Source organism: Rhinoraja longicauda, chromosome 3 (genome assembly GCF_053455715.1).
Source record: "Rhinoraja longicauda isolate Sanriku21f chromosome 3, sRhiLon1.1, whole genome shotgun sequence".
Taxonomy (NCBI): domain Eukaryota; kingdom Metazoa; phylum Chordata; class Chondrichthyes; order Rajiformes; family Arhynchobatidae; genus Rhinoraja; species Rhinoraja longicauda.
The window spans coordinates 84,639,203-84,651,417 of record NC_135955.1 but is presented as its reverse complement, the minus strand read 5'-3'; positions in this window follow the sequence as shown (position 1 = coordinate 84,651,417).

Genomic DNA, 12,215 nt, shown 5'->3' with positions numbered 1-12,215 from the left:
TGGCCACTGTAAATTGTCCCAAGTGTGTGGATGAGTGGTAGAATCGTGATAAAGTTCATGGCGTGAGGAAAGAATAAAAATAGGATTGGCGTAGGATTAGTGTAAATACAAATGTTTAATGGTCAGCGAGGACTTAGTGGACCAAAAGGTCTGTTTGCGAGACGGATGACTGAATGATTCTGGAACATTCTGTCAGTGACAAGCTGCCTGCATTCATCACCGGCCTGCATGGTAAATCCCTGATATCTGGAAACATTATAAAATGAACAAACCAAACCATTAAAAAATCAATGACTTCTTTTTTTATGACTGAGGAAATATTTAACAAAGAAAATATTAAAAGTTTGCTATTCAAAACATGCAAATTACCTTAGCATTTTACCGGAATGCATCGTAGCTTGGTTTGGGAACAGCTCCATCCAAGATTGCAAGAAATTGAAGAGAATTGTGGACGCAGCCCAGACCATCACATAAACCAACCTCCCTTCCATTGACTCCATTTACACCTCATGCTGCCTCGGCAAGGCCAGCAGCATAATCAAGGATGAGTCGCACCCTGGCCACTCTCTCTCCTCCCCTCTCTCATCGGGCAAAAGGTATAGAAGTACCTTTACACACACCTCCAGATTCAGGGACAGTTTTCTTCCAGCTGTTATCAGGCAACTGAACCATCCTACTAATGACTAGAGAGCAGTCCTGAGCTAATATCTACCTTATTGGAGATCCTCAGACTATCTTTGATCAGACTTTACTTTACGTGACTTTATCTTGCACTAATCTTGCACTAGACTTTACTTTACTTGACTTTATCTTGCACCATCCAGGCCCCAAGTGGTCAGGATGGGGAAATATACATCTAGCCCCCTCTCCCTGAACACAGGATCCCCTCAGGGTTGCGTCCTTAGCCCCCTACAGTACTCGCTGTACACACATGACTGTGTGACCAGGTTCAGCTCAAGCTCCATCATCAAGTTTGCTGATGGTGGTGATGGGCCGGATCTCTGACAACGATGAGAAGGCCTACCGGGAGGAGGTGGCTGATCTGGCACTCTGGTGTCAGGACAATAGCCTCCTTTTGAATGTCAAAAAAACTAAGGAGCTGATTGTGGACTTTAGAAGGGCTCAATATCCAAGGACGTACACGCCACTGGAAATAAATGGGTCTACTGTGGATCGGGTGAGCAGCTTTAAATACCTGGGAGTCCACATCAAAGAGGATCTGACATGGACAACACACATTGCCGCACTGGTGGGTAAGGCAAGGCAGTGCCTTTACCACCTCACACAGCTGAGGAAATTCAGAGTATCTCTGAGGATCCTTCAATGCTTCTACTCTTGGGCTGTAGAGAGCATCCTGTCCGGCAACATCACAGTCTGGTTTGGGAACAGCTCTGCCCAGGACAGGAAGGCCCTGCAGAGAGTAGTGCGTTCGGCTGAATGCACCATGGGAACTACACTCGCCCCCCTGCAGGACCTATACATCAGGAGGTGCAGATCAAGAGCAAGCAAGATTATGGGGGACCCCTACCACCCCAGCAACGGACTGTTCCAGCTGCTATGGTCAGGCAAACGCCTCCGCTGTCATGCTGTGAAAACGGAGAGGATGAGACGGAGTTTCTTCCCACAGGCCATCAGGACTGTTAACTATTATATCTCCAGGGACTAAATTTTCTGTATTAATTTTAACTTTTATGCTGTAATTGTAATTTTTTGCACAATCTGCAGGCATTGCCACTTTCATTTCATTGCACATCTTGTATGTGTATGTGACAAATAAACGACTTGACGTTATTCACATTATTCCCTTTATCACGTATCTGTCCACTGTGGATGACTTGATTATAATCATGTATTGTCTATATGTTCACTAGTTAACACACTACAAAAGCTTTTCACTGTACCTTGGAACATGCGACAATAAACTAAGCTGAACTAACTAAATTACTTACCTTGGTCCCTCACAGTTATTCCACTCCACTTTAATGAACGGACTCACTGTCTCTCTCTCAGGTCTACCCTGCCTTGGGTTTAGCAGGCAGTTTCACCACTGTAGTTATTGGGGAACTGTGGGAATTTCCCACTCTGTGTGAAGTCCAACATCAGACTAGAATCAGGGACCCACCAACAAATCACATCCTGGTGGCACATGTTGAAAAATGCCAGGAGCTTGGCATTGAACTGCCAGTAATCCCAGCAAAATCCATAACAAAGAACATAATGCCAATTAACTTCCTTTAATGTGTCACTAAACTGGTCGATAAAGCTGATTTCTATTGGGTTTTATGATTTACTTTTAGCTAAATTCAAGTTTCCCGAAAAGTACTGCCTTTCACATCTGGTTTGGACTGTTTTTAATGTTGGAGGAGCATCCAAACCACTGGAGCCAAGACCAGATATCTGAATTTTATCCAACTTCTGAGGTCTCATAGCAGTACAACAGCTAGGGTGGCTAGTCTTTGGTCTCATTAGTGGTCTCGGCAAGGCCTACTAATTCCCTGGTATTACTGATTCACTGGTTATGATCACAGTAAAAGTTGTGCAACAGACCCAGTATAACAGCAGAAGAACAAAGGACCATTGGCCAGGCAGTATCTGGGGAGAGACAAATCAAGTTAATGTTTCAGTCAATGATCTTTTATCCAGCAATTTTCCGTCTTTAATTCTAAATTCCCAGATCTGCCATGGTTTTGGTTTTCAAAGTAACAGTAGAAATAAACGCAACAGGTCAAAAGCAATAAAGCTCATTGGAATCAGAGAATGGTACATACAATACAATACAATATATCTTTATTGTCATTGTACAGGGGTACAACGAGATTGGGAATGCGCCTCCCATACGATGCAATAATTTAATTAATTTAAACAACAACAACCCAACGAAACAAATTGTAACAGTTTTAAGACAGAATAAAGTGCAAGTAGATCTGTGCCGGATCACTGTCCGATGTGACCATCCGGCTCAGCAGGACCGGTTCATAGCAGCTATGGCCCTAGGGATGAAGCAGTTCCTGAGTCTGGAGTTGCGGGCGTAGAAGGCCTTGTATCGTCTGTTCGATGGAAGGAGTTCGAACAGACTGTTGCAGGGGTGTGAAGAGTCTTTGTGGATGCTGGTGGCTTTTCTGATGCATCGTGTGTTGTAGATGCCCTCCAAGGCTGGTAGCTGTGTTCCGATGGTCCTCTGAGCTCTTTGGACTACCCGCTGAAGAGCTCTCCTTTCTGCCTCCATGCAGCTGAAGTACAACACAGGGATGCCATGTGTTAGGATGCTCTCTATGGTGCAGCGGTAGAAGGTCGTCAGCAGCTGTTGGGGTAGACCAGACTTTTTCAGTGTTCTTAGGTAGAACAGTCGTTGCTGTGCCTTCTTGACTAGTGCAGCAGTGTTATGGGACCATGTTAGGTCCTCCGAAATGTGAGTGCCCAGAAACTTGAAGCTGGACACTCTCTCCACACTGTCCTTGTTGATAAAGATCGGGGCGTATTCCCCGTTATGTGACCTACGGAAGTTGATGATTAGCTCCTTGGTCTTGGTGGTATTTAGGGACAGGTTGTTATCAGAGCACCAGTCCTCCAGGTTCTGCACCTCCGCTCTGTATTTTGTTTCATCACCGTTGGTGATCAGCCCGATCACCATTGTGTCATCTGCAAACTTGACAATGGTGTTGGTGTCAAATGCAGGAACACAGTCGTGTGTGAAGAGGGAGTAGAGCATGGGGCTCAGAACACAGCCCAGTGGTGAGCCGACTCAGGGTGATAGTGGAGGACAGGTGCGGTGAAAGGATTAGTGTCAGAATTAGACCTCTGTGTGAAGGGAACTCAGGAATAGTTTCTTCCCCTCTGTTACCTGTTACCAGGCTTCTGAACAGTCCTTCCACAAGCTAGGATCCTGTTTGTTACACCTCTACCCCATTGAGGACATTGGACTTTGTCTATGGAACTGATGCACTACAATGCGCTGCAATGCTGAGAACTACATTCTGCACTCTTTAACTCACTCTTCGATCTCTCTATTGTACTTGCGATTGAACTGATAGTATCCATGTAAGGTATGTCTGATCTGTTTGGAGAGCATGCAAAGTATAGATTTTCTTTGCATCTTGGCATATTTGACCTTTAAACATTTGACAAGTGCCACAGAAGGCTGTGGAGGCCAAGTCAATGGATATTTTTAAGGCAGAAATTGATAGATTATTGATTAGTGCGGGTGTCAGGGGTTATGGGGAGAAGACAAGAGAATGGGTTTGAGAAGGAAAGATAGATCAGCCATGATGGGCCGAATCGCCTAGTTTTGTCCCTATCACTTGTGAACTTATGAATAATAAACCGAAGCCTAATCCACATAGGAGCTAAAGTTAGACTGTTTTGGCAAAATGGGATGGAAAAGATTTCAATAGTAATAGTCAGCAGCTTTGGGAATCAAAGTAGAAAATCAACACATCTAAAATCACTCAAGATCAATTGAACTAAATACAGAGCGGCTTGAGATCGTGACGCAAAATAAGAACAAAATAAGTTGAGGTAGAAAAGTTCATCTTCAGTACAATTTAAGAATCAAAACTGATATTTGCCCAACCCACTAATAAAACCTCACTACGCCAGTCTTCTTGATTAGTATGGCTGTTCTTGATTAGTACGGGTGTCAGAGGATATGGGGAGAAGGCAGGAGAATGGGGTTAGGAGGGAGAGATAGATCAGCCGTGATTGAATGCAGAGTAGTCTTGATGGGCCGAATGGCCTGATTCTACTCCTATCACTTATGATCTTATGACACCATTCTCTTTTGATATTTTAAGGAAACTAAGTGCATTTTCACCACATATTTAGGAATATTATACCTACTACTCATCATTTTTAGCAGTGTCTATTCTTAATGTATTCACTCATTAATTTATCAGATTAAAATGTAATGGATATTTACTTAGATCTGCAGATCTGCCGCGAACAAAGGACATTATATCAATTCAAGGATTAATAACAAGGAACTAAAATGCTTTTAACTGAACCATTAATTTGTTTAGACATGCCTGAGGACTTCTTCATTGATCTTAGGACAATATTTTGCTAGAAAAGCAGACAGTCTTGTCAATGTAAATCCTAGCCCATTGTTTAACCAGGAATCAATGGAGGTCAATGAGTAGAGATGATATTTTTGAATGGGAATTGATGCAGGACCTGGGGAAGCAGAGTTTTGGAGAAGTAACACCAGAAGTCTCACCATCTAGTTTCGTTTAATTTAGTTTAGCTTAGTTTAGTTTAGTTTAGTTTAGTTTAGGCATAGAGCACGGAAACAAGACCTTCAGCCCACCGAGTCTGCGCTGAACAGCGATCCCCGCACATTAATATTATCCTACGCACACGAGGGACAATTTACATTTATACCAAGCCATTAACCTACAAACTTGCACATCTTTGGAGTGAGGGAGGAAATCGAAGATCTTGGAGAAAACCCATGCAGGTCATGGGGAGAACGTACAAACTCAGTACAGACAAGCAGCCGTAGTCAGGATCGAACCTGGGTCTCTGGCACTGTGAGGCAGCAAATCTACCACTGCACCACCATGCCGCACAAAACATCTAATTTTTTCCATGCCAGATCTTCCTTTGTGAACTAAATTTTTAACATTGACTGAGGATGGATATTTTACAGTCATTGATAAGCTTACAACCCAGCGGTATGAATATTGATTTCTTTAACTTCAAGTAACCCCTTGCATCACCTCTCTCTCCGTCCCTCCCCTATCCTACTCATCATACTAGTTTCACTGTCGTACTGCTGAGTTTCATTGTTTGTATCACATTATCATCTTCTCCACAGCCAACAAAGGACCATTGTGGGCTCCCCCTTTCCTTGATCATGGTTGATATCTTTGATTTATCCTTTTGCATACCTTTCATTCGTTTGTTCTATGTACTTTTTCATATCTCCAATTTCTCGCACCCCAGACTCTCAGTCTGAAGAAGGGTCTAGACCTGAAATGTCACATCGTCCTTTTCTCCAAAGATGCTGCCTGACCAGCTTTGATGTGTCTATAATTGATCATTCCCTCCTGGTCTTGCTTTCACATAGGCATTCTTGGCAGCTTTGAAATGAAGTGAAATATCAAAGCTTCGTATGCGGTTGGATATTGTGATCACAGTGTACCAAGTCTTTCCCGAGGCTTAGTTTGGTCTCCATCAACCACTGAATAAGACTTGTTTTAGATCTGATGTCTCTGAGGGGAAGAAAAAATTACAATGCCTTATATCAAAAATTATGAGAGCTAAATGTAAAAGTTTTATAGATATTCTTTTGAGACAATAATAATTTCACAAAATAATCATCACAATATAATTTACCCACCTGATTTTTGTTCCAGTTTATGTGCGTGTGCCAGTTTATGGTATGTACCAGTTTACATGTGCATACTGGTTTGAGTGTGTGTACCAATTCATGTATGTGTACCGGCTCATGTGTGTGTACCAGTTAGATCAATATAATGACTATGTAAACTAGACTTCACTATTGCAGCTTTTGCATTACAAACAATTAATTTTACAATGTTATCCATCTCTACCTTCAATGGTTCAATAGTTCTTTTATGACATGCACCAAGGTACAGTGAAATTCATTTTCTGCATACAGATCAGCAGGATTATTGCCATACATAAGTACAATCCCCGATTACATACAGAATGTACAGAAACAGTACACAGAGTCCACGTGCAAGAGTCACCAGGTTTTGGCACCATTATCAAATGTCCCCATCCTCTCTCTGGATCGCCAGCGAACCATTATCTCTCTCACATCCAGCCTTCAGCCTTCAACCATCAGCCGATGGATGGGCCTTGGGCCCATGCCCCACAGCCGACCCTGAGAGTGCAGAAGGTAAGATCCCTGGTTCTCCTTATCGGCCCCTGGTCCGGTGTCCGTCGCCGTTGCCAACTCCCTCCACATTCGGTTCCCGGTCGTCAGGGGCGAGCAGGAGACGAGCCTGGGATGAGGCTACTCACTGATCGCCTTCCCACTCATAACTCTTTCCACTCTCTCTTATCTTACTGTTTGTCCACCCGCACAGCACAGCTTGAACAGACATTTCCTCCGAGGAATCATGAGATGAACATGATTCTGAATGAATCCAATGAGATGAACATGATAGTCTGAAGAAGGGTCTCGACCCGAAACGTCACCCATTCCTTCTCTCCTGAGATGCTGCCTGACCTGCTGAGTTACTCCAGCATTTTGTGAATAAATACCTTCAATGAGATGAACAAAAGCCACTTGTCCAATTTGGTCATCAAATTCTTGTTCTAGTAATAGATTTGCATATATATTTTGTCTGTCAAGGGTTATAACTTAAGAATGGGAGGCAGTGGTTCAGCATTCTTAGGTGTAGGTTTGCAGTGATGTGTGGTCGGATGCAAGCCTGGGCGATGTCATATGAAGGACAGGCTGATGCCCATGCAGCATGTCCCCCCTCTCCACGTCACTGATTGATCCAAAGGAACAGCAGAGCCGTTACAGTTTGGCACCAGCACCGTCGCAGGAGCTGCCAGAACGAGGTTGTAGACAACGACGAACTGCCTTCGGGACTCCGACTCCGGATTTTCTTGAGGTTTACTCCTGGAGCCTTTTCCATGACTGGAAATGGCCACAAGGCAGTGGAGGTTTACATCAAAGTTTTCCCTCTCCTAGATTCAGCATATATGTGCATTTACTACAGTAAATTATTTTGTGGCAACATATGTTTAGTTTATGTTAATTCAGAGATACAGCATGGAAACAGGCCCTTCAGCCCATTGAGTACACAACTACCATCGATTCACCCATTCACACTAGTTCTGTGTTATCCCACTGTTTCATCCGCTTGCTACACGTGAAGGGTAATTTTACTGAGGCCAATTAACCCAGAAACATATGAAATAATTCACTCTAAAGATCATAGTGAAGAAGAAAATACTATGTTTAAACCAGCATCTGTAGTTCGTTGTTTCCACTATATTTAATGGTTTGTACAAGTTTAAAGCTGTGGTTTTGTTAAACTGCCACTGCAAATATGGCATAAGAAACAATGTCTCTTTACATAAAGAACAAATATTCCCATGTTTTGTTCTCATTGTGACTGAAATGCCAATGGGTAGAATAATGTTTACCTTTTTGATTTGGCTCTTTAACTCAAATAGTGTATGACCTCCGAAACTGAACTGTGAATTTTAATCTCAGGCGCTCAGTAACCCAATCAATAGGAGGTGCTCTTACACAAAGTAAGAACTGGCAATATTAATTGTGACAAAGTTAGTTGGCAGATGTGAGTGTCAGCTACTGCAACAGTTTAAACTTGTAACCTGATCGGCATGAGGTGAAATGCTTGACACACTATAAATCCGGGACAGAGAACCGAGATTATTAGTCACTTCTACAGTTGAAACCTTCCTGTCTTTTGACGTCCAGCCTCGGAGAGGAAAATGGAAGCATTTCCTCCGGATATTCTCAAGTGTGAGATTTGACATAAAGTTATGCTGATTGTAAAAGGTCAACTTGAAAAAGAATCCAAAACTAACTCTGGAGTTATGCAAAGCAAAAATTTAGTTAGTTGATAAAATGATTATTCAGTTTGATAAAACTGGATATTCATTAAGCAGTGATTTTGCTGAGGTAAAAGTCCAAACAATGATAATGGTCTTTTACTGTGTATTCTGATATTAATTTTTGAGAATTGAACTTTCTGGAAAATTAAAGGACTTCCAAATAAAAGAATGATGATTGTCCTCTAGCTGTTGTGATGATATGTGATATTTGAATGGAGTGTTGGAATTATTGAAAATTGTTGGGCAGTTGTTGCTCACCTCTACTTGCCTTGGGAAGGTCGTCATCCAGAAGGTGTGTAACTTACGAGAGGACCTTCCAGGTTTTCTGATGTACCTGTTGCCCTTGCTTTTGTCAGAGGTGAATGTCAGTTTGGAAGTGTTGATGAGGTCTTGACTGAAGTATATCTTGTACATAGGAAAATAACTGCAGATGCTGGTACAAATCGAAGGTATCACAAAATGCTGGAGTAACTCAGCAGGTCAGGCAGCATCTGGGAGAGAGGGAATGGGTGACGTTTCAGGCCGAGACCCTTCTTCAGACTGAAGAAGGGTCTCGACCCGAAATGTCACCCATTCCCTCTCTCCTAGAAGCTGCCTGACCTGCTGAGTTACTCCAGCATTTTGTGATACCTTCCATATATCTTGTACATGGTTTCCAGTACAGCAAAGGTGCACAGCTTTGGCCTGAATCTACTTTCACTCTTTTGGAAAAACTTCTGCAGAATAGTCAATTCCTTCTTTCATCCTAAAAGTGGAGCATTGGCTCATAATGCACAACTCACAATTAAGCCAAAAGTTAAAGATTAAACCAACTTGCTAAACAACATTTAGTCTTGAGCTGATGAGTATAGGTAACATTCTTGTCACCTAAATTCCCAATAATAGAAATCCTGATTATCTCTTTCCCCAACCAAGAAAATACAGTTTAGTTTAGTTTAGAGATACAGCATGGAAACAGGCCTTTCGGCCCACCGAGTCCGCGCAAACCAGCGATCACCCCGTACACTAGCACTATCCTGGCTCGATGGGCCGAATGGCCTACTCCTGCGCCAATTGTCTATTGTCTATTATCTATTGTCTATCCCACACACTCGGGACAATTTACAATCTTCACTGAAGCCAATTAAAAAACCTGTACATCTTTGGAGTGTGGGAGGAAACTGGAGCACCCAGAGAAAATCTATGTAGTCACAGGAAGAACGTACAAACTCTGTACAGACAGCACCTGTGGTCAGGATAGACCCTGGGTTTCTGGCGCTGTAAGGCAGCAACTCTATCACTGTGCCACCGTGCTGCCCCTATAGTTTATAGTTGGTCTATAAACAAATTGGATATAGGGACATGGATATGTAAGGAATGGAGGGATATGGATCAAATGCAGGCAGAGGGGATTAGTTTAATTTAGCATCATGTTTAGCACAGTCATTGTGGGATGAAGGATCTGTTCCTGTGTAGCACTGTCTAAATGTGTATTCTAAATTGGGGATTACTATTATCCTCAAATCATAACCAGCTCTAAAGAGGGAGATGAGGAGGATGGTGAATACTCTATGACAAGTATGACCTAATCTGAGGAGACATTCTAGCCCTAATCTGAGGAAAGACATTCTAGCCCTAATCTGAGGAAAGACATTCTAACCTTAGAGGGAGTACAGAGAAGGTTCACCAGATTGATCTCTGGGATGGCAGGACTTTCATATGAAGAAAGACTGGATAAACTAGGCTTGTACTCGCTGGAATTTAGAAGACTGAGGGGGGATCTTATTGAAACATATAAAATTCTTAAGGGGTTGGAGAGGCTAGATGCGGGAAGATTGTTCCCGATGTTGGGGAAGTCCAGAACCAGGGGTCACAGCTTAAGGATAAGGGGGAAGTCTTTTAATACCGAGATGAGAAAACATTTCTTCACACAGAGAGTGGTGAGTCTGTGGAATTCTCTGCCACAGAAGGTAGTTGAGGCCAGTTCATTGGCTATATTTAAGAGGGAGTTAGATGTGGCCCTTGTGGCTAAAGGGATCAGGGGGTATGGAGAGAAGGCAGGTACAGGTTACTGAGCTGGATGATCAGCCATGATCATATTGAATGGCGGTGCAGGCTCGAAGGGCCGAATGGCCTACTCCTGCACCTATTTTCTATGTTTCTATGTTTCTAAGTGACCCACCTCTTAACATCCCAAAGTCTTTCCACAATCTACAAAGCACAAAGCAGAAGTATGATCACATTTTCTCCACTTACTTGGATGAGTGTAGCTTGAAAACATCTAGTACAAAGCAGCCCACTAGTGACTCTAAATCCATCAAATTAGTCCTGTCCCTTCATCATTGATGGCTGTACAAGATACAGTCCAGAAAATCTTTTCAACACTGACAGTCCGCATTCTAAACCACCTAGAGTAAAAAGGGTAGTAGCTTTGGAAAATTACAACCTGGAAGTTTTCCTTTAAATCACACACCATCCTGATTATAAAATGTACCACTGAGCTTTATCAATGCTCAGTTTAAAATGTCAAAGCACATTGCTACATCCATTATCACATTGCTTCAAAGGTCGAAGAAGATGGCTTCTATCTTCTCAAAGTAATTAGGATTGGGCAATAATGGTTGGCCTTTCCACTGACAAGCAAGATCAGGCAAGAATAACAATAAAATGTACATGGGAATTTTTGGTTTAGTTTAGAGATACAGGCCCTTCGGCCCACCGAGCCCACGCCAACCACCGATCACCCCGTACACTAGCACTAACACTAGGGGCAATTTACAATTTTACCAAAGCCAATTAACCTACAAAGCTGAACGACTTTGGAATGTGAGAGGAAATCAGAGCACCCGGAGAAACTCCACGTGGTCACGGGGAGAATGTATAAACTTTGTACAGACAGCACTCATAGTCGGGATCGAATCTTAGTCTCTGCCGCTATAAGGTAGCAACGTTATCACTGCGCCACTGTGCCGCCCTTCTTGTTTTAAGTCCAGTACTGATTCACTGCCTGAAGAAAATTATTTAATTTCCCCTTTTAATAGAAATTTACAATAATGTTACATTTATAATAATGGCCAGAGATTTGGGTGAAATTGTTTCCTGTACTATTCCAACTATTCATGGTGCTTCTGCAAAAATGCTGTAGGCTTTAAAGGCATTCTGGAAAAAGTTTTTTTTTCCAACTTCCCACCTGGAAAAGGTGAATAAATTGAGGAATTCAAACTCTGAGTGATCCAAGCAAAGTATCTCGATAATATTAATCAATTTGTTAAACCAACTCTTGAAACCTTTCTTAAGGTGAGAGGGGAATGATTTAAGAGGAAACTGAGGGGCAATTTTTTCACACAGATGATAATTGGTACAAACTGCCAGAGCAGGTAGTTGAGGCAACATTTAAAAGACATTTGGACAAGTATATGGATAGGAAAGGTTTAGTGGGATATGGGCCAAACATGGGCAGGATGGATAAATGGAGATGGGGCATGTGGGCGTGACGGGCAAATTGGGAAAAAGATCCTGTTTCCATGCTGCATGACTGTATGACATTATGACACAGATTTCAATAAATAAAAGGCAATCTAAAGACTTATGTCACGGAGAATTAACAATGCTGAGAATGGACATGGTCTGAGTTGAAATTAAATCTTGAATTACCCTTTGGGCACTAAATTAAT